This window comes from Grus americana, chromosome Z, assembly GCF_028858705.1.
Source record: "Grus americana isolate bGruAme1 chromosome Z, bGruAme1.mat, whole genome shotgun sequence".
In the NCBI taxonomy this organism is placed as follows: domain Eukaryota; kingdom Metazoa; phylum Chordata; class Aves; order Gruiformes; family Gruidae; genus Grus; species Grus americana.
In genome coordinates this window covers 56,004,559-56,024,401 of record NC_072891.1, presented here as the reverse complement: position 1 = coordinate 56,024,401, position 19,843 = coordinate 56,004,559, and the positions used below count along the sequence as shown (strand labels likewise).

Genomic DNA, 19,843 nt, shown 5'->3' with positions numbered 1-19,843 from the left:
ACCACTACAGTGCAGTGCTTCCAAAGCAAGGCTGGATTCACTGCTCAGATTGCTGCACGCACGCATTTGTCTGAGCCAGTCTTCTCAACCTAAAGGTCCAATTCTCTGCAGGCTGGGGTGTCAAACTATGTTTAAATAGCACAGTACTGCTATTATCCAACTTCTCACATGTGACTAACTTCTGATGTGGAAGGAGATCACAAATCATCTTCTTCACACCAGTTGGGCAACTGAAACAGTCTTTTGGTCACCCATTACTAAAATTCATACTCAGATACGAATAACTCTCCAATCTGGATGTCAACAGATCAGTAGGTATTGCCTTCAGCTCATAAGCAGGCTGCTTATTTCACCTGTAAAGAGGATTAGATGTCTTCAGCACATCAAGGAAACAAGCATGAGAACAGACTGTGTGGCATTTTAGGTCCATCTATCTTTAAAATTTCCCCAAAGAGCAGGATTTCTTTTATGTCCCATTTAAGTTACTACCTCATCATCATATGACTGGCCTCCACTGCCATGACATACAAAACTTCAGTATATGGTGACAGGCCCCCCAGAAAGTCATTCCATAACCTGAAACATCATCTACCCTTCAAACACACTAAAAATAGATTGCTCACCCCCTTGAGGTCTCAGCAGCCCATCTGATATTACAGTACAGTATTAACAAACCTATGTAGACATGAATTCTTAAAATAAATGTCTTCAGAGATAAGACCAGAATACCAGCAAGCAAATTATATTCCTGCACACTACTGAAGTAACATGGGTGAACCTGTGGAAGCACTGAAGAACCATGGAGGGCAATAAGCATTTCATGTTCGTTTTGCAAGAGCACATCACATGCAACCTTTGGTCAACCTGTCTGTCATCCTGTCAAGCAACTTCTGACTCAAGGCTTTTGGTCTGAAAGACATTTTCTGAGTGCGACCTCAGCAGCTTTGATGTGGTTTCTTGGGAGCAGAACACATTGAAAACACACTACTCCACAGTGGAAGGAGAGCAGCACATTTGTAGAAGGCGTGAAATGGAACATTCATTGTATTATGTTATCACCTCTGTAATCTGATCATTTAAAAATAATTCAAGTTTACTCGTTTATTCTTGTAGCTGGGAGACCCAAATATATTGACTTGCTCTTTCAGCAGCTCCAGGGAGAAATGCGGTTATGCCCTTGGAGCCAGGGATTTCAGGTTTCACACATGCATGGATAACCTGGCAGGAGAAATCTGCATGCTCTTAAGAAACAACAGCTTCTTCTCAACCTACCAGGGTGGAAACACCAGGAGCCAGCACCACCAAAGGGTTAAATACACAAATCCTCCAAGCCTGGAGCTGAGAGCCATCATATATGCTCATCCACAACATGGCCTTCAGTCATATTTACCTCCAAAAGGCCTGATAAAGTCCTCGTCTCCCCAGGTCCTGGTGCTATCGCACCCTGGGCTGGTTTACACCATATGCTTGATCACAGACAAGAGAACTTGACCTCTATACGACCTGACATAGCTGAAAGCTGATATGTTTTTCTCCCTACTGCCCTCCCCCAACGATAAAAGGTCATTTAGACCAAAAGGAACCGGTCCGCACTGACTTCAAGTTACATGAATTCAACTTTTGGGATGCACTCCTGGCCAGGAACCTAAACCCTTTCTCACAGGGCTGCAAGCCACAGCCATATGAGATGGCAGGAACAATTCAGCAATCAAGAAACTAATTAACCAGGCTGGGAGTTGTCTGGCTGTTAACATTTTTACACTTGTCAAGTTATTTATCTGAGTATGATAAAAGCACAGTTTCAGAGCCCACCAGTGCTGGAGGTCCTATATCCTGCAGCCAGAGCCACCCAGATATAGGCAAGGAAAGGAAAAAATGAAATGCAAGATCAGAGCTTCCAATCAAATAAGGAGAGAAAACATTCCAAATTTGTTCATAGTGACATTTATTTATTTTTCTGACAGTACCACTTGTCACACAACACAGAAGAAAACAGGATGACTCCTCACCGCCATAACCTTCCAGACTTTGTTGCATTACCAAATAAACTAAGTAGATACTGTATATATAGTTAGTCCCTTCTTCCATACTCACCAACAAGCAACAACATACCTGAGAACAAGTGATCAGTCAGAATCACAGCAGTGACACAGAAACAAAGTGGCAGGTAGCTCTAGTTCTCATCTCCCAAGTGTTTGCAAATAGCAGAGCAGGTCTGCTCCAGTCTCACACACCAGAACCACTGCAAAAGGAGATTTTTTTTATCTACATATTGGTTTGTTTCAGCATACACAGCAACAGAATCCAGCACCAAGGTGTTAATTTCCAATAACCCTGTAAGTCCTAATTACACCTACTTTACTGGGTAGAGGGATGAATGGTTGAAGGAATTAAAAAAATCAAGGGCAAGATTTCACAGCTGGACAGTAATTCTTTGATCTCCTTAGTGTTTGGTCAGAGAGGTCTAAAACCCGCTTATAAAGAGCCACATGCCCACAAATCTAGCTGAGTATGACTGGAACTGAAGAATCCAAGTCTGAGTTTAAATAAATAAATATTCAGGGGCCTCCCTTAAGTTCTCTCCAGAAGCAGTTTGCTCAACTAGAGAGGAACACTCATGCCTGATTCACTGCATCCACATCAAGACTAGCACTCCTCCAAGCTTTCTCACAAGTTTATCCCAGACTGGAGTGTCCACTCTGTTTAAAAAAATTAAATTCTTCAAAACAAAACAAACAAACAAAACAAAGCAAACAAACAAAAAACCCAGAAGAAAAAAAAAAAGAGGAAGCAGTTGTTAAACACCTTCACCAATCCCTCTAAAACTTCTGACCTAGGAACTATGTGAGCTGTCAATTTAAGATCAACAAGAGGTAGGCAGAAAGGAAAAAAACCACTTTTCAGCATCATCAGACAGCTGAATTTGGGCATTTGGACCACAACAAGGCCTTTATTAATGACCCCTTTCCCAGCTAGACACCAAATTAAAGTCTTCAGTAAGTCAAAGTCATTAGAAGGCAAAAGCCTTCCCTTAGCTGCCCTGTTTATTTGATAAATAAGGAGAAAATCCAAAAGTATGGGCTGCTGGAGCACAGGTTCTGTGAGTCCTATTCGCCCACTCTGCTCTTTTCTTTGCCAGCAATGAGAGGTCTAGGGACAATGTGTGGGAGGAATGTGTTTGCCTGGATCCTGTGATAAGTAGCTATTGTATTTTGACGCTATTTGCATGACAACAGTCCAATGCAGTATGACCCATCTTCTTCCCCAAAGGAATATCCTGTGATGCCTTCTTTCCACAACCACTGATACCACCCTGAAGGAGCACTATTTGAACCTTAAGAGCTGCAAGCGGGAAGGAAGGGTTTGCTCATTTGAGCAGTGCAAAGAAGCCCCTATTGTCCTACAAGGCCACGGAAACAGTGACCACATGTACATCAGAAGATTCCATTTTTAGCATCTTTCAAAACAAAGTCTTCTCTTTCACATTATCACGAGCACACTGAATCCTCAGTCTTCCTATATCATTCTCTGCAATGTCTGCTTTGTTTTTCTTGAAAAATCATTCTCCTGCCTCTCTACCCCACGCAATTGCTCTATTAGCAGCAAGTTTCCACTACACATAATTATGGCATGCCTTAGCCTACTTTTCTGTTTGCTGAATAGCTCTGCCTATTTTCTACTTGTGCTGATGCTACCATTTACTTTTCCTGACATTCTAATCCTTGTATCCTTTGAAGGCCTGACTTCCTCCACCACAACAGCAGCTGGGGTTCTCAGGCCCCTTTCCAGAGGTTTTTATTAGCAACAGTAATGCCATTGCTAAACATCCCACTTCTTAATCTTCAGGTCAGCATAGATCCTGCACCTGTAACTAGTGCTGCAAATACATTGTCCAGTGCTGTTGATCATCCATTATCTAAATGACTAGCAAGTTATTAATTGCATCTTCCTGGCATTGAAAGAAGGAAAAACACAGGCGCACAATGCAAGCACCTAGCTTCTCCCAAAGGCATGTATTTTCTTCAATTTTCAACATAATCCCAATTAGATTGTTTGATCTTCCACCACAAAGTAAGAAGTGACACACTTCAATAACTGAATTCTTAATTTAACTAAAATTAACAGGAGTAGTCCAGTGAATCAAGTGTTTTCTCAGAATTATTTGTCCTCAACACACTGGCCTTGCAATGATTGCTACCCTGATAAGTTCTCAGTAAGTCCTTCCTAATCACTCATGACATTGATGCTGTGCCTACAGCTCTTCATGCTGACATTATTAAACATGTATTCTTAAAGAGACTGTATTTGACTCCAGACTGTATTTGACTCCACTCAAGAACAATGACTGCACATCCTGAGATGTCTCATTTCCATCTTCTTTAAATTACCAAATAAACATAAACTGATTGTTTTTATTGAGGAATCTTACCACCTTCTATCCAAAAAGCTGCTGTTAGCCCAAGACAAAACCCTATTGTATTCTCCCTAGACAGCAGCATGGAGGTCCATAATTATATCGCAAAGACTAGCCAAAAATGAAGAAGCTTTTAGATTAAGGGGAAATAGAGTCAAAGCACTGTTGCTATGTCTAGGACTGATGTTCTGATAATCAGTGTCTCAAAAATTACTACAAAGCAATCACAACCAATAGTGAGGAAAGACTCTTTTTCAAACACTGCTTAAAGAAAAGTTCCTTCAAGTAGTGATTAGGCAAGGATATTTTGAGTTACTGCAGTAACACATACTGCCTCAAGCTGAACAAAGCAACTGTACCAAGATCATCGACTCCTGAAGAGCTGAAGAGAACACAGAAAAAACTGAAATTGTACCCAAGACTGTGTGTTTCAGATATAAGACACCAGAAATAGAGTCCCTTTTCCCCATCTCAAACCCCTTCAGAGTTGTGTTTGTACTGCAATAAGTGGCACAGCTTCATAAAATTCACGAGATGAGGGGCAGACTTTAGATCTTTGGTGTTGCTTTTAAAGTTAAAAGAACAAAATGGAACAAAACCCAAAACGATATCATGTGACTTTTTATTTACCTATGTGTTCAATTTTCCAAACACAAGCTGAAAGCAGAAGACTACTTCCAAAATTCAGGATGCAAATGAAGACTACATTCTATAAAATCTAGTCCCTTCATTTGGAAACTTCTACTAAAGCCTTTTCACTAGAACCAACAGGATAACTATCGCTAAGTCGAGCTATCTCCCTTCCTCCCCCCTTTTCTTCTTTCAGCACTGGCATACAAACCATGCTATTTTAACTTCTTTCCTGTTCTCCCAGTTCTTCTGGAACATTTTATTTTCAACAGTCAACTCATTTGGAGAAGTGCCATGCTGAAGTTCAGCCGTTTACAATGTTAACTGTGTCTCTGCCAGCAACTGAAGACTTGCATCACATCACCTTCTCCAGCACCTCTTGATTAAACAATTTGAGTTCCTCTCTTTGAGAGGTTAGCAGATGTTTAAGTAGCCTTCATTCTCATATTCTTTTCCTTCAAACTTATTCTCACTCTCTGAAGAGTAAGGTGGCATTTCTCATCCCCTCCTCAATTACCACTTCACATACCTCCTCCTCACCTGCTATGGGTCCATATTATATTTTAACACTACCTAAAAGATTTCCATTAAACAAACCTTTTCAGACAGAGTGCTTGATTATTTAGTACTCTAGAAGGAAGCACTGTTTGAAAAGCAAGCAAGCATTTAGACTGATGAAGTTCAACATTTTTAGTGAAACCAGCAATTAGAAGTTCATACTTGCTCATGTCTTGATCAAATATGCAAGTTAAGTAAATCACACAGTACTGGCACTAGCAGCAGACCGTTTTCATCTGGAACGAGTTCACAAAATACATTATTTAATTTCAAAATAGCGAAATATCTGTGAAGAGAGCATTTACATTATATTTCTACTACAATAGATTGGAAGTATAACAAAGGATAAGGAAACAAAATACATGAAAAGACACAAAGACATATTGGCCTTTGCAGACCTTTCCTGATCTGTCAAAACAGGATGCTTCTTCAAATCACTCTTTTCAGTATTTCACTGGGGGTTTTAGGATACTACAGGTTTTGTCCTTAAGTTTGCTTAGTGATAGCTTCGTAATGAGGTAATGTTAGTTAATGAGCACTACACAGCTAATCACCAGTTTCACACTTTTAAGTCCTTTTGCCATAGTTTCTTACTACAAAGCAGTGTTCTTCTGCTCAATTTAAGAAATTATCCACAACACCATGGAGAGAAAGTGTTACAGTAGACTGGAACAATCTCAGTTTATACTGTAACTCTACATGTTGTTTGGAATAATAGAAAACCTCAATATGAAACACTCATGTACACTTGTTTGTGGGAGTTCCAGATTTCAAGAGACATCTTTGGACTTTTCTGAAGTAACCTTCCTCAAACTGTAAGTTGTACTATTATAAGACTTTAGTTCTTCCCGTTTCCTTTTTAAGGCTAAAATTAAACTTGTCCATTCCTTGGGGCCCAGAGGAACATCTGCCAGATGTCCAGACATCTATGTTGAACACAGTTCTTCTCCAATAGTTATCTACTTACCAACTTTCTTTTCAATCACTCATGTCTTCATAAAAGTCAATCATCCTTTAAGTCAAAGTTCACAACACTAAAGAATTTGTTACAAACTTCACTGAACTGAAATGATCTTTTTTTTTTTTCCCACTTCTACTTGCAGTTGTTCTACTTTCTTTTTCCAGCATCCAATTATGGACTCATATTCTTCACAGTCTGAGCATACACAACATATTTTCAGTTTTCCTCTTGTAACAAAATAATTTTTAAAGATTATGGAAGCAAATTCTAAACATGACATTTTAAATTTCTCAACAATGTAATCCATTATGAACCCAGTAAAAATCTATAAGGAAAACAAATAATTAAACATTTTTAAAGCAGCGGTCAATAGGCTATGTCTAATGGGGTTGAGAAAAGCAATTAAGAAAAGCAAGTTTATACACTGAAGAATAAGCTATGAATGCAGTTTCTGTTAGAGCTTGCACTATGGAAAAGTTCTGGATGCCCACAAACCAAAGGCAATTGAAAGCCATTGTCTGAATGAAGAAATTTGTGCCTGATTACAAGAAAAATTCTAGTCACCACCATCTCATGAATTAAGATTATCTTTCTAGAGCTCCTTTAAAACTCACTGTTTTGGGTTTGGGGGCTTTTTTTAGATTAGTTTTGGTTTGGTTTTAAAAACAAAGTAAGTCCCTCAGCTAGTATTTTAACAGCAAGGTGAACTTCAGCCTGTCTGGGCAGAACTACAGCAAGAAGTATCATTAACAAGAATATCACTCTCTAAAGGCATTTAAGTCTCATAGTGAAGAACACCCCCTCCCCCATAGAAATAACACCACTCTCACTCCAACTCAAGCTACTGCAATGATGTTTGCTTTTCTAGGGTGTTTGTCACCACAGGAGGGGGGTAAGAGGCCTCTCATAAAGATCCTCAGCTTCAATCTCAAACTTGTTCTTGGATTACACATGCCACGTTCAAGAGCAGTGTATCTGTAGGGCATGCTGTAGTGCAAGCACTGAGTTGACCTCTCAAGAATTAAGAGAAGACTCACAATTCTGAACTATGAAACACAAGCAGATACTTAAGAAGACTGCATACAGTCTTCTTATACAGGGGACGATATTTAGGATCTGACCCAAACAAGCAAAAGTCATTGTGGACTTTTCTGACTTAGACCTGTACAGAGATTGCAAAGTGTGTCAAAGAACATCACCTTGGGGTGGGAGGGAAAACCAGTTAACCTGCCTCTTTACTTTGTCAAAATCTAAGATTAAACATACCTGAAATGGTACATTCCATGGCCCACTTCTGAAAGACGGAGACAACCACGGACGGTATCTCAGTAATTTGGGTGACATATCAGCAACCAGAACTTAAGATATGCACAGTTGATAATGCAATATCCTTCCCAAATATATTAGATTATATACTAACCCATTTCTTCCATAGCAAAAATAAAACAAGGGCATTGATTTTAACCTTGCAGCAGCTGGATCCCAAGTTCATTGCTAGTCATTGCAATCGTCAAATCCTTCTATTCTTTTGCACATCTGGGAGCATGTTCTGATTCAGATTCACTGGTCCCCTATCCCGTCACTTACACCTTTCATACGTAACACACTCCTTCTTAAACTCTTCAGAGTAAGCTATGTATGAATATTACTGGTGCCTCTCTATGAAGCTGTGCCTTCAAGCTCAGTAGCATGGCACTCTGGTATCCCCCTCACACATTTCAGCATGTAGTTTGACTTTTTTGAGGAACTGCATCTACTATGCAACTGATGTGCAAATTTAGGTTGGTGGGAAAAGAGTGAGTCCTGGTTTAAGTCTACTCAAAATTATTTCAGATTAAAAGGTGGGTTAAAAAAAAGCACACAAATTCCTGTTCAATTCCTATCTCACTTTAAAGATCTTAGGTTTCCATAATGACATTAAAATCATAGAAAAAAATGTTGCCATAAGTTTTCAGAAAAAAGTATTTTAAGACACCAAAGAACAGCTGTGAAAACTGTTTTGCTTTTTCCGAGAGAAATTATGTATGCTATGATGCTCTGAGGAACCTACTAAAAGCTTGTCAGTATCATTTTAATGTAAGAGAGTGGAGAGAAAAATTCTATTTTAATTTAAAATACATCCAAAAGAAGAAATGCTCTTGAAAATCAGATGTTAAAAATCCAAAAAAATCAGGTATCACCATCATCACCTAGAAAAAAAATGACATTTCATGACATTCTCTGGAAGAACCTAAGCAGCCTCAAGCTGCATGCACTTACCTCCAAAAACCTATAAATATATGCATATATACACTATTTCTTTGACCAACTGATCAACCTCCTAAATTCTGTGGTCTTTAACCAAAGAAAAATATCTAGAAAGGTGACCTCCGCATGAAAGCATAAGAGCAAAAAAGCCTGAGGATGTGTTTCTCTGTGTGAAGGAGAATCTGAGCAATTTCCTCCAATCCTCATTTCCTGATAGTATGAAGTCAGAGAGAAGACCCATCACAATGTTGTACATTGAAAAAACTGAAGAAACCGTAGGGGAAAAAATCATTATTAAGCCAGCTACTGCCAGCAAAGCTTCAAAACATGGAAAGACATCCACGATGTTAGGAGCACTTCCCATCTCAGCTTTGTCTACTCTCTCTCTCTCCTCCATTTTCTGGTGGAGCTAGAGAACATGACATGGCTTACCTGACTCAGATCACAGCTCTCTGCCAAACTAGTCACTTCCTCTTAGACATGCAAGCAGCTTCATGAGACAAACAGACCCCCACAGACACACACACAAAAGCAGCATCAGAAAGCACTCAAACTTGAAGGTCTTTCTCCTTCCAAACACCAGAAAAACGAATGAAACTTTTCCTTTTTCTCCCCCAAAAGAGGGAGTGAGGGAGGGAGAAATCCTATCAGATCACAACTACATGAAGCTCCAGGAGGATCTCTCTGTGTGGAGAATAGAAACCACAATGCTAAGAAGAGCGGGGTGGGGGGAGAAGAAGGTTACTCCAGAAGACATAAAGAGCCTGTAGACTCTGTGTGTGTGCATGTGTGCGAGAGCGAGGAGAAGCTTTGTGTTGTGGAGCCTGGACTGGAACCAAAGCAGACAGCTTGCAAATGGAGGACAGGGAGATAAAGAAAGGGAAAGAGGGGGAGAGATAGGGAGAAAGCTGCTTCGGGTGGTTGAGAAAGGCGCAGGGGAGAAAGAGCCTTCTTCCTCGCCTGGTTTAAAGGTAGGGACATCGGGGAACTGAGCAAGAAGTGGGCTCCTTCCCCTTCCTTTCTTCCCTTCTCGCTCTCTTTCTCTCAAAGGAGAGCACAAGCGTGTGTAATGGCTCCTGCTCTCCAGCTGAACGCTGTCCTCCTCCAAGCAACCTCCTGCGGGCACCACCAGCCCCCCAGCCCCGACGCCGCCGGGGACCCCCGCATCCCAACTCTAGGAGAGCCGCCGTGGGGGCACCACCGCCGGGGTGAGGGACCAGCCTCACCAGCGGCGAGGAGCAGGGCAGCGAGAGGAGACGAGGAGAAAGAGGAGAGGAAAAGGGGGAGACAGAGAGAAAGAAAGAAAGAGAGAAAGAAGGAAAGAAGGGAAGAAAGAGGTCACCCGATTGCCTGGGTCGTGCCAGCACGGAGCTTTTCTCTCCTCCGTGTCTCCCGTCTGATCCAAGTCCACACGCACAGCACCATCCAGACCTCGCGCACACACACACATATCCTCTCGGGCACCCCCCACCCCGAAAGCTCGGCTGATATCTCACTTATCTCCCCATATTCCCCCCCCCTTAATGCAACAACAAAAAATTAATTAACCGCCTTCCTCCTCCTCCCACCACCACCACCACCACCACCACCAGCACCTCCTCCTCTTCTCCTCCTCCATGCAAGAGACTTCTCTCTCAAACAAAACACCCCGCTCTCGCTCCCCTCTCTTCTCTTTTTTTTCTTCCTTTCTTCCTCCTTCCTCCGTTGACCGAATGAATGGATTTCAGAGGAAGGTGGTGGAAAGAAAGAAAGACAGAGAAGACCAAACAATATATATGTGTGTGTGTGTGTGCACACACACACACGAGAGATGATCTCTCCAATGCCAAACCGGAGATGGGTTTTAATTGCAAGAACTTACAGGAGCGTCCCGGCACTGCTGCTCTTGCTGCTGCCTCCTCTCCTCTTCCTCTCTGCCTAGCTCTTCTTCTTGTTATTGTTGTGGAAGTTGTTTTGTGAGTCTCATGTGCTCCTTGCCAGGTCTCAGCAATGGAGGATCGCCATCTTTCCCTGCTTTTCCCCCCCTCTCTCTTTCTCCCTCTCTCTCTCTCTCTCTCCTTCACTGGTTTGCTGCAGCTGCAGATGACCTGAGATATCCGTCTCTCTCTCTCTCTCTCACTCACCCTCTGTGTCTCTCTCTGAATAATGAGCAACCAGAGGGAGAGAGAGAAAGAAGACAATCTCCTCTCCTACCACACAAAACGCAAGAGCACCAGGGGGTGCAAGAATCCTTTCTAACAACAACAACAACGTGTAGGGGAAGAGGAGGAAAAAGAGAAAGAAAAGAGAAGAAAAGAGAGGAGGAAAAGGCAAGAAGAAAGAGAGGGAGGGAGGTGGAAGAGGAGGGGGGAAAGCAGGCAAACATGAGAGAGATCCAGGAGGCAGACAGATGGAGGAGAAGATGGTAGTGATAGAGGAGGAGGTGTTGAAGATGAAGGAGATTAAGAGGAGGAAGGTGGTAACAAAAAGTTAAGGTTTGGGACACTGAATCACTCACAGGCCAGGGAGGAGGAGAAGAAGGGGGAAAGATCTGAAGAGCTTCCTCTTCCAAGCTGTTGCCTTCACAAAGCTTCCTTTGCAGGAGCGCTCAGCAGCTCCTGCGATGCTGGGGGAGCCGCTCGGATGGAGCGCTCTGCTAGGTCATAGCTCTCTTCCAGCCATGGCAAAAACCGGTTTCTGCATGCAGATCTGCCCCTGAGGTGATCCCTCAGACACATCCATCTAGAGGCTAATCTTCCCTTAGCGGGGTAAAGAACATAAATGGAGCTGGAGGTTGCAAAGTATAAAACCAGATCTACCACGTGGTTGGTTTTTAATCCCCCTTCCAGCTCGCATTTGATGTGGAGAAAGGAGACTCGAATTGTCCATTTCTGGCACGTATTTTGAAGTCTACTCCCGGAAATAAAGACAGTCATCTCCAGGTTTTTTATTTCTCACAAGGATTTAGGAGAAAAGAGGGCTTGTACTACCGTGCACCAAAATCACTTTCTACATTGGTGAAACATTTTTGGCTGCAAAATAAAATAAATAATTCTACTTAAAATAACTTTTATGCCTTCCAACACCTAGTTGTCTGCTCCTTTGTGACTGATTATTTAAAACCGTGGAAAGTAACGATCAGGGCTCACAAAGAAAGGTATCTTGGTGATGAAGGCAAGCAGGCAAAGACAAAGCGGCTGTAGCCTGCATTTTTATTTAGTCTCGTTTCTATTAAGCATTGTGCTGAGCTACTTCTTTTGCTCGACACCCCCCCCCTCCCCCTCCAATCCTCCTACAGCACCAGGTCAGATTCTTTCTAGGGTTGTGTCTAGCAGTGGAGAGTGTGTGTGTGGAGGGGGCGGGGGGGGGTGTGTGGGGGGGATTAGGGGTTACGTGCAGACTCAGAAAGTCAATACACGGGAGTGAGGCAAAATCAATTTGAGCACAAGGGCATGACTGGTATTGGAACATCACTGGGATTTCTCGAGCCCTCAAGCGCTGCAATTTGCATGGGTGGAAGAGAGACTAGAACCACAAAGCTCCGGTTCGGGTGAAGGGGGAGATCCCTCCCCTGCTCCGAGGACGTTTTATGCGAGTGGTGAAGCTGAGATGATCTTAAGAGTCCAGATTTTAGTGGCTCTGGGAGAGGTTAAGCATGTTAGAACTTCATTGTCTGAACTCTCCCAGCTCAGCTGAAGACCAAATGCAGAAATGCTAACAATAGCAATAAAATAACAAAAATCGGTCGCCCAGGTACTTGTCAAATATTAAACTCATGCACTCTCCGATCTTCCCATTCGCAAGACTGCTGTGAGTACAAAGCACACTGGCAGGATCTCTCCCATTAAATCTTCTCTTTCTTTGAGCCGTGGAAGTTAATCACTAAACAGGAGAAAGATCTTCTCCCTCCTCCTCCTCTCCCCTCTTTCCGCTCCCCCCCTCCTCGCCCCAAACAAGTGCCGTGAGAAATAGGAGGAAGGATAATATCTGGGCAGAAGGAGCACTGTTGGATTTAGAGAATCCTTCTTAAGAAAAGGGGAAAAAACATCAAAACTGGGGATTCCTACTAAGACTACTGGTTTCATGCAGACAAATGAAGCGGACACCTCCTAAGAAGCTGATAAAAGAACATTAAGGGAAAGGGAGGGACTGTCTTTACGGATGCCAGAATGTGCATGTGTTCTGCCTGCAATTTTCTATAAATCATCCTCTTCGCAGGAAGAGAGCGCCTGGGCTTTGCAATCTTTGACGTACCATCAACGCCGAGGCAGATAATTTACCTCTTTGTCTCTCAGCATTACATTTGAAATTAAAAAAAAACAAAAGAAAGAAAAAAAAGGAAAATAGAGCAGCCCCATAACCACAAAACGCCAAACACCTTACTTCTGACCCTCCAGGGGAAACAACAATCCCATTTCAAAATGAAGGCTCTTGGGAGGAGTGGGCATCAAACCTCAGGGGAAAAAAAAAAAAAAGGAAGAAAAAAAGGAAAAAAAAGTATCTTCATAGAGGTAGCCTGGAAATGTTTTCCCACCCTATCTCCCCGTCCTTTGGCGGGGGTCCCTCCTGCGCCGGTCCCGTGGGGGACCTCCGTGCTCCGGCGGGGAGCGCGGATGTCCGGGCACCCGCCCGGGGTCCCGGGGAGGAGGTCGGGGCGGCCGGAGGATCCCCAGCGCTGGAGGGCAGTGCCGGGGGGGCACGGGGCGGGAGGTTGCTCCCGAGGGGTCGGGTGCTCCATAACTTCCTCCCGCAGGCTTTCGGCCATCCCCGCTGTACTCCGAGCGCCGCCGGGGAAAGCTAACAGCGAGGTGGACACACTGGGCTGGGAGAGACCCACCAAGAAGCAGACACCAGGGAAAAGAGAGGGGGAAGCCTCCGCGGAGCCCCCCGTGTGCACAGTCCGCTCGTTTCGCGCAGGAACCGGTGCTTCTGGCTGCCGAGTCCAGTGGAGGCGAGGGGTGCAAGTTTGGGGGGTGCAGGACCCTCTACGGGTGGTGGGCGGGTGAGGGAGGGCTTTAGATGCGGGGCAGCCCCCTGGCTCGCCCTGGTGCCGTGTCCAGCAATAAAGAGGTTAACTGTGCTGGTAGTCCCCTGGCCCTAATTACCCCGGCGTGTTAACAGTCCCATTAAGGGGAATGAAAATAGTTTGCACCTCTCTGGGTGCTGGCATTCGGTTCGCCGGCGACGCCAGAGGACGTCGGGGTGTACACAAAGGCGGCGGTATCGATTCTGCCAGGCTGCCCGGCTGCGGGACTGCAGTGGGGAAGCCGGGTCGGAGCCCACGGTGGAGCTCAGTATCCCCGCTCCCCACTCAGGGTTGGGGGGGAGGAGGGTAGGCGGGCGAGAGGGGATTTCAGCTTCTGTCCGTCTTCCCAACAGGGGTTGTGTCCCACCGCCGTGTTGGCTGATGCCACAGGAAGGGGATGTTCTTGGTTTTAAATAAAAAATCAATACTCTCCCTTCGACCTGGGGTAGATGTTCCACCGTTTAGTATGGGGAAAGAGGGTCTGGGGTGGGGGAAAAAACACGGGCTATATTTTTCCTCTCCCAGAAAATCAGACCAACCTGGGCCTGAGCACTTCATCTCCAGGCCAGGTAGGTCTTCGTTGGCATGCAATGATTCAGGTTTGCATGGCCCTGACTGACACCAGCATACTGCTCCTGCAGCCACTGGAAGCCCGTGAGGGCTGCACAGTGAGCTCCATGGCACCAACGCCACAGGCAATGGGCTGAGCAGACCACAGAAAGCTCAGGATGGTGCTATTCTGCCTTCCCATTTTTTATTTTTATTTTTTCAGCCAAACTCATTGCTCCATGGGCTCTAATGAGGATGAGAAACTCTGGTACATACAGCATGGACAGTGAACACAGCCTTAGTGAGCAGGAGACATTAGGAAAGCTATGTGGAAAATAAGATGCTAAATGCACACTTTAACAATAACAATAACAATAATAACAATAATAATACATAATCAGGAATAAGGCAGTGTTGTTAATGTCCCCTCATAGAACTGAAAGTGGCTTATTTATTTCCTCCCTGGATTTGGAAGAGTTTCTTCCTTTTCCTGCAACAAGTTTGAGTGAACTTCCTATTTATTCTCCACTTCTTCATGGCTATTTTATCCTGCTGGCGCAAAGTTTCACAGTCCTTATGCAAGAGGCAAGCATTGTGTCAGCTCACTGAAGAACTGAATATCACTCTGTAAAACTTTCAGCCTGCTAATAAAATTTGGAATGTTTTATTTCTGGCAGAGCTCAGAATGAAGTCTCCAAGAGCAAACTTTTCACTGTAAGATCACTTTGTTATCTGCAAGGATGTAGTACACACGTTGCAGAAACATGGAAAGATACATTTTTATGTTGCAGGGAATGCTTAAGAGAAGTATAGTGGTGAGGACCAGGTTGGGTATTGGAAGTTACTTCCTTATCTGACAGATGGATAGGTTGCACCTGTTAGAGTTTTTGCTGCTTTGAGAAAACTGAATCTTCAGCAGTCAGATGTATGAGTAAACTCGTGGTTATATTTTATACCTGTCCCCAAGCTTCCTCAGAAACTCTATACCAGGACCAGGAGCCAAGAAGTCACTTTACAAAGAGAACCAGTCCTGCTCCAAAACCTTTTAATTTAGGCATGAGTCAGGAATAATATGGTGTTGGAAGGCTACGGTAGACTTCAGGGTGGATTTGGTGAGTACTACAGGTCATAATTTCTCTAACCTGAGAACATGTCTAAAAAATGCAGGCAGCAGAAGACCTTGTGTTTAGAGCCCAATCAGACTTCCAGTAGAGTTAATGAAAAAAATTCCTTCAGTGTTAAAATTAACTGGGTTGCAACCAAAAAGAGCACATCCTTAGTAGCTGAAACATGAATCACAAATGGCCCTAGATCTTTAGTAAGTAGTTTGTCAGTATATATCCTCTTTTCAATGATCAATTTATTTTAATAAAAGAATAAAATGTAGTCTCCTCGAAAGGGTGTTTTATCCATCACCAGAAGACAGGCAACAAACTGATTTTGAGAAAATCTGTAATTACCATGACAAGGGTTTGCTAAGCAACTAAAGGCACATCCTAACTACACTTATAAAACAGTGACCATGAAGCTTAATTAAATTCACTTTGCATTTTTGAAATCTTTAGAAACAAAGTATTCTTTGCTATCAGTGCAAATTAAGTTTTATTTCCAAAGACACAGCTGGATTTCATTTGACTTCTGCATGGGTTTAGATGGAGTCAATGAGATTGAAACTGCAGTCACTTTACATTTGACCTTCTGGACCATGACAACTGTTTGCAGGTTAGTGTAGGAAAGTTAAATCCCAACATTGTATTTTACTCACTACTAGAAGAGTCTTCAAGAGAGAAACAGTTTGATTTTGTCTTCAGAAGAGATAGGTATGGAGTGATTTGTGAAATGGTTTTGAATTTATTATTCAGATACAAATGGTCTCTGGCTATATTTACTAGTCATTTTTCAGTCCCCCCACCCTGTATATTTTACTAGATTTATGCAATTCAATACAAAACTATTCTTATTCGCATACCCTTGAAAAATGCATTCCCCCCCCCGCCTTTTTTTTAAGATCTAAATGCAACATTTGCATGTCTTGATCTGTCTCTCTAGCACTCCAGTGTTTTTAAAACTTAAGGTTTCAAATACCAGTCAAATAATTTTTATTCTGTATGTCCTATTCAACCTGTATAATAAACAGCCTCTGATAGATTTGAGTTCCACTTCCTAGCCAGTATTTCTGATATCTAATTTTTCTAGACCCACCATAAAATTGAACAAGGCCATCTCTGGCTTTGTAGGAAAGTGCCTGTTACTGCTGAATAATCTGTCTGGTATATGCAGTTTGATGACATTTTTATTGATACATTACAAATTTAGCCCAAGTTTCATTTTTTGAAGCAACTCCAGTAGGTATTTTCATTTCCCGTGGAAGCATTTCAGGCATAGTTGATTTCCCATCTTGCATGTCTTTGAAGATATAAAAAGGAAACAATGCATTTTATCTCCCACTTTTGAGCTACTTCAGCTTACAGTTTATTTCCAAATGAAGTTGTTTCTTCTTCAGCTTTTGCTGAAGTCGCCGTTGTACATATGGGTCAATTCCAGTTCATTTTCCCTGTGAGCACAGGGATGCACACTGCAGGGAGTTGAACACTGCTGAAGCGCATGCCAAAACTCTATTCTTGTGATAATGTCACTTGGTTTGGGCACACCTTTCCTATCTCTGAGGTAGTCACTTCTACTGCTTATCTGGAGATGTTTTGCAAATGCCATTGAAGACTTTTCTCATGATCTTAAGTTTGGGACCAACACAAAAGGAAGGTCTTCCTCATCCATCTGCTGTCCATTTATCTCTGTTAAACGATTGAATTTTTTCTGCTCCCATGTATTTATGGCACTTTTTTTTTTCCATTCCATGTCTCCACATGATCAGCCAAATCCTCAGCTGATGTAATTTGGCTGGCTTCATTGACTCCAATGGATATACTGCTAATTTAAACCTTCTGCCTGGCTCATTCTTGCATCTAATTGGGTTAATAATCTTTACAATTCCTTTCAGTAGTTTAGATATTTCTCTTTTTACTTGTAGGTGTTACATATTGAAATTACATGTTTTTCTCCATTGATGCCTTCACTAAGATACATTGGTATTTCATAAAGTGTTATTCTGTTTTTAAAATGTACATTTCTGCTACCCTTTCTGACCTCTCCAGAGTTACTCAGTTCCTAATGCCCACCTTGACTTCCTGCATTTTAAACTGTAGCATTCTGCTGAGTTTTTCTCTGCATTAATTTATTTCAATATGCTGTATTTCAAAGGAGCTTCTCTTCTGTAATATCTCATCTACACTAGTGTTGTGCCATTTATGAAGAAGACATTGTTTCCAGTTTTCATCTTTACAGCTAACTGTTGTGTCCTCTAGAATTGAAGAGACACCATTTGTAATGTGAATTTACATATTTGCAATGCCTATTAAATACTGATCTAGTAGAGGTGGGCAGTCATATTGTCATGAAAGATAAGCACATACGTAAGAAGACAGGTGCTATAGTGTGAATTTCAAAATATATTTCATAACCCATGGCCATTCTTACCTCTCTTGAGATTGCCCATAATAAAGTTTCTACACTAACACATGGAAATGGCTTGGTGTGTTTTGCTTTCTTTTTGGCAACACCATTTCAGTATCAGAATTTTCAAGCACTTTCATGGAAACCCAGGCTACATTTCAGCCTTCAAGATGACTGCATGGATGCCATTAATAGGGAGAAGGTAGGAAAAAAAAAGATGCAAAGAAGAACACAAAAGGAAGGCCATAAATAGTACCAGTACACTTGGAAAAAATCCTCACCTATAATTACAAAAACATTTCAGCATCCCTTTTTGTGTCTTCAGAAAGGTAACAATTATTTATACATATCAGTCTCTATGTAAATGCCACCTGTCCAATCAATATATTAATATTTGAATTAATTTCAAAAGAAGATGGCAGAAAAAAAGCCATCATTTCCTCAGTAATGAACTAATTTATCTGAAAATCTGACAACTGCAAGTGGGTGGTACTCTTTTCTGTGTAGTCTTACAAAAGATATAGCTGCAATCAAGCTGGTACTTACTATTCTAATAGTAAAACATGCCGAACATCAAAACTTGACATGGAATGTAATGAGAAGTGATATGATTGAGCAGAAATTTAGCAGATATGTTAGTTATATTATGTTAGCATGACTTCTGCTCTGGGTCTTGAAATCTTTACACGCACACACTTGATGAGTGAGACAGTTTCTTCTGGAAAGTGTGCCTTAAGGAAAGGCTTGGAAGAGAGAACAAAGGAAATATGGCCAATGTAGGGAGAATGCTCTGATTTTAAATAGCCAAATAGAAGAGGTTGTCATGACATATGTACAGTGCCTGGTTCAACAGGATCCCGGTCCACTTTCCTGGTCCTTCTGGTAATGTACTGGAAGCAAGAGGGAGGAGTTCAGACCTGTTGAGTCCTTAAAAATAAGGGAGGGATAGGGGGAAAGCATATAAGTGCCGAAAAAACCCAAGGTGCTCTTTAAAGAGAAAGGGGAAGGGGAAGAGGAAGGGGAAAGAGGAAAGAGGAAAGAGGAAAGGGGAAAGGGGAAAGGGGAAAGGGGAAAGGGGAAAGGGGAAAAGGAAGGGAAGGGAAGGGAAGGGAAGGGAAGGGAAGGGAAGGGAAGGGAAGGGAAGGGAAGGGAAGGGAAGGGAAGGGAAGGGAAGGGAAGGGAAGGGAAGGGAAGGGGAAAGAAAAAGAGAAGAGAGAGAAGAGAGAAGAGAAGAGAAGAGAAGAGAAGAGAAGAGAAGAGAAGAGAAGAGAAGAGAAGAGAGAAGAAAAAAGAAAGGAAAAGAAAAGAAAAGAAAGAAAAGAAAAGAAAAGAAGAAAAGAAAAGAAAAGAAAAGAAAAGAAAAGAAAAGAAAAGAAAAGAAAAGAAAAGAAAAGAAAAGAAAAGAAAAGAAAAGAAAAGAAAAGAAAAGAAAAGAAAAGAAAAGAAAAGAAAAGAAAAGAAAAGAAAAGAAAAGAAAAGAAAAGAAAAGAAAAAAAGAAAAGAAAAGAAAAGAAAAGAAGAAAAAAGAAAAGAAAAGAAAAGAAAAGAAAAGAAAAGAAAAGAAAAGAAAAGAAAAGAAAAGAAAAGAAAAGAAAAGAAAAGAAAAGAAAAGAAAAGAAAAGAAAAGAAAAGAAAAGAAAAGAAAAGAAAAAAGAAAAGAAAAGAAAAGAAAAGAAAAGAGAGAAAAGAGAAAAGAGAAAAGGAAAGGAAAAAATGAAGAAAAGTTCAAATTTTACATAATTATAAGTAGTAACCAGAGAAGGGGATTTAGGAAAGCACTGAGATGTAGCTGAAATGATAGGTTGACATTTGGTGGTAGTATTTGGGGCAGATTGAGGGAGGCATAGCAGGTATCAGGAAATCTAGCAGAACAGCAATTGTAGCAAAAGTAATGAAGCCAAAGATTTGCAGAACAGTCACAAAGAAATTATTAATAACTTCAAGGCAAACAATAAGCATTCATGCTTTG

General features: G+C 42.0%; 1 protein-coding gene across 11 annotated transcripts in view; it reads right to left on the bottom strand.

Moving 5' to 3' along the window:
- The window catches only part of ZNF462 (zinc finger protein 462), a 95,636-nt gene extending 84,105 nt beyond the window's left edge, over positions 1 to 11,531 (bottom strand). For 4 of the 11 annotated variants that reach the window (XR_008574603.1, XR_008574604.1, XM_054809095.1 and 1 more), the window contains exon 1: positions 10,672 to 11,062. The gene's annotated coding sequence lies outside the window, so the exon portion shown is untranslated. Of the gene's footprint in view, positions 1 to 9,242; positions 10,264 to 10,671; positions 11,063 to 11,307 lie in introns of those variants that run through there. The other 7 variants (XM_054809083.1, XM_054809092.1, XM_054809094.1 and 4 more) reach the window with 5 other exon arrangements.
- Between the last annotated feature and the right edge of the window lie 8,312 nt (positions 11,532 to 19,843).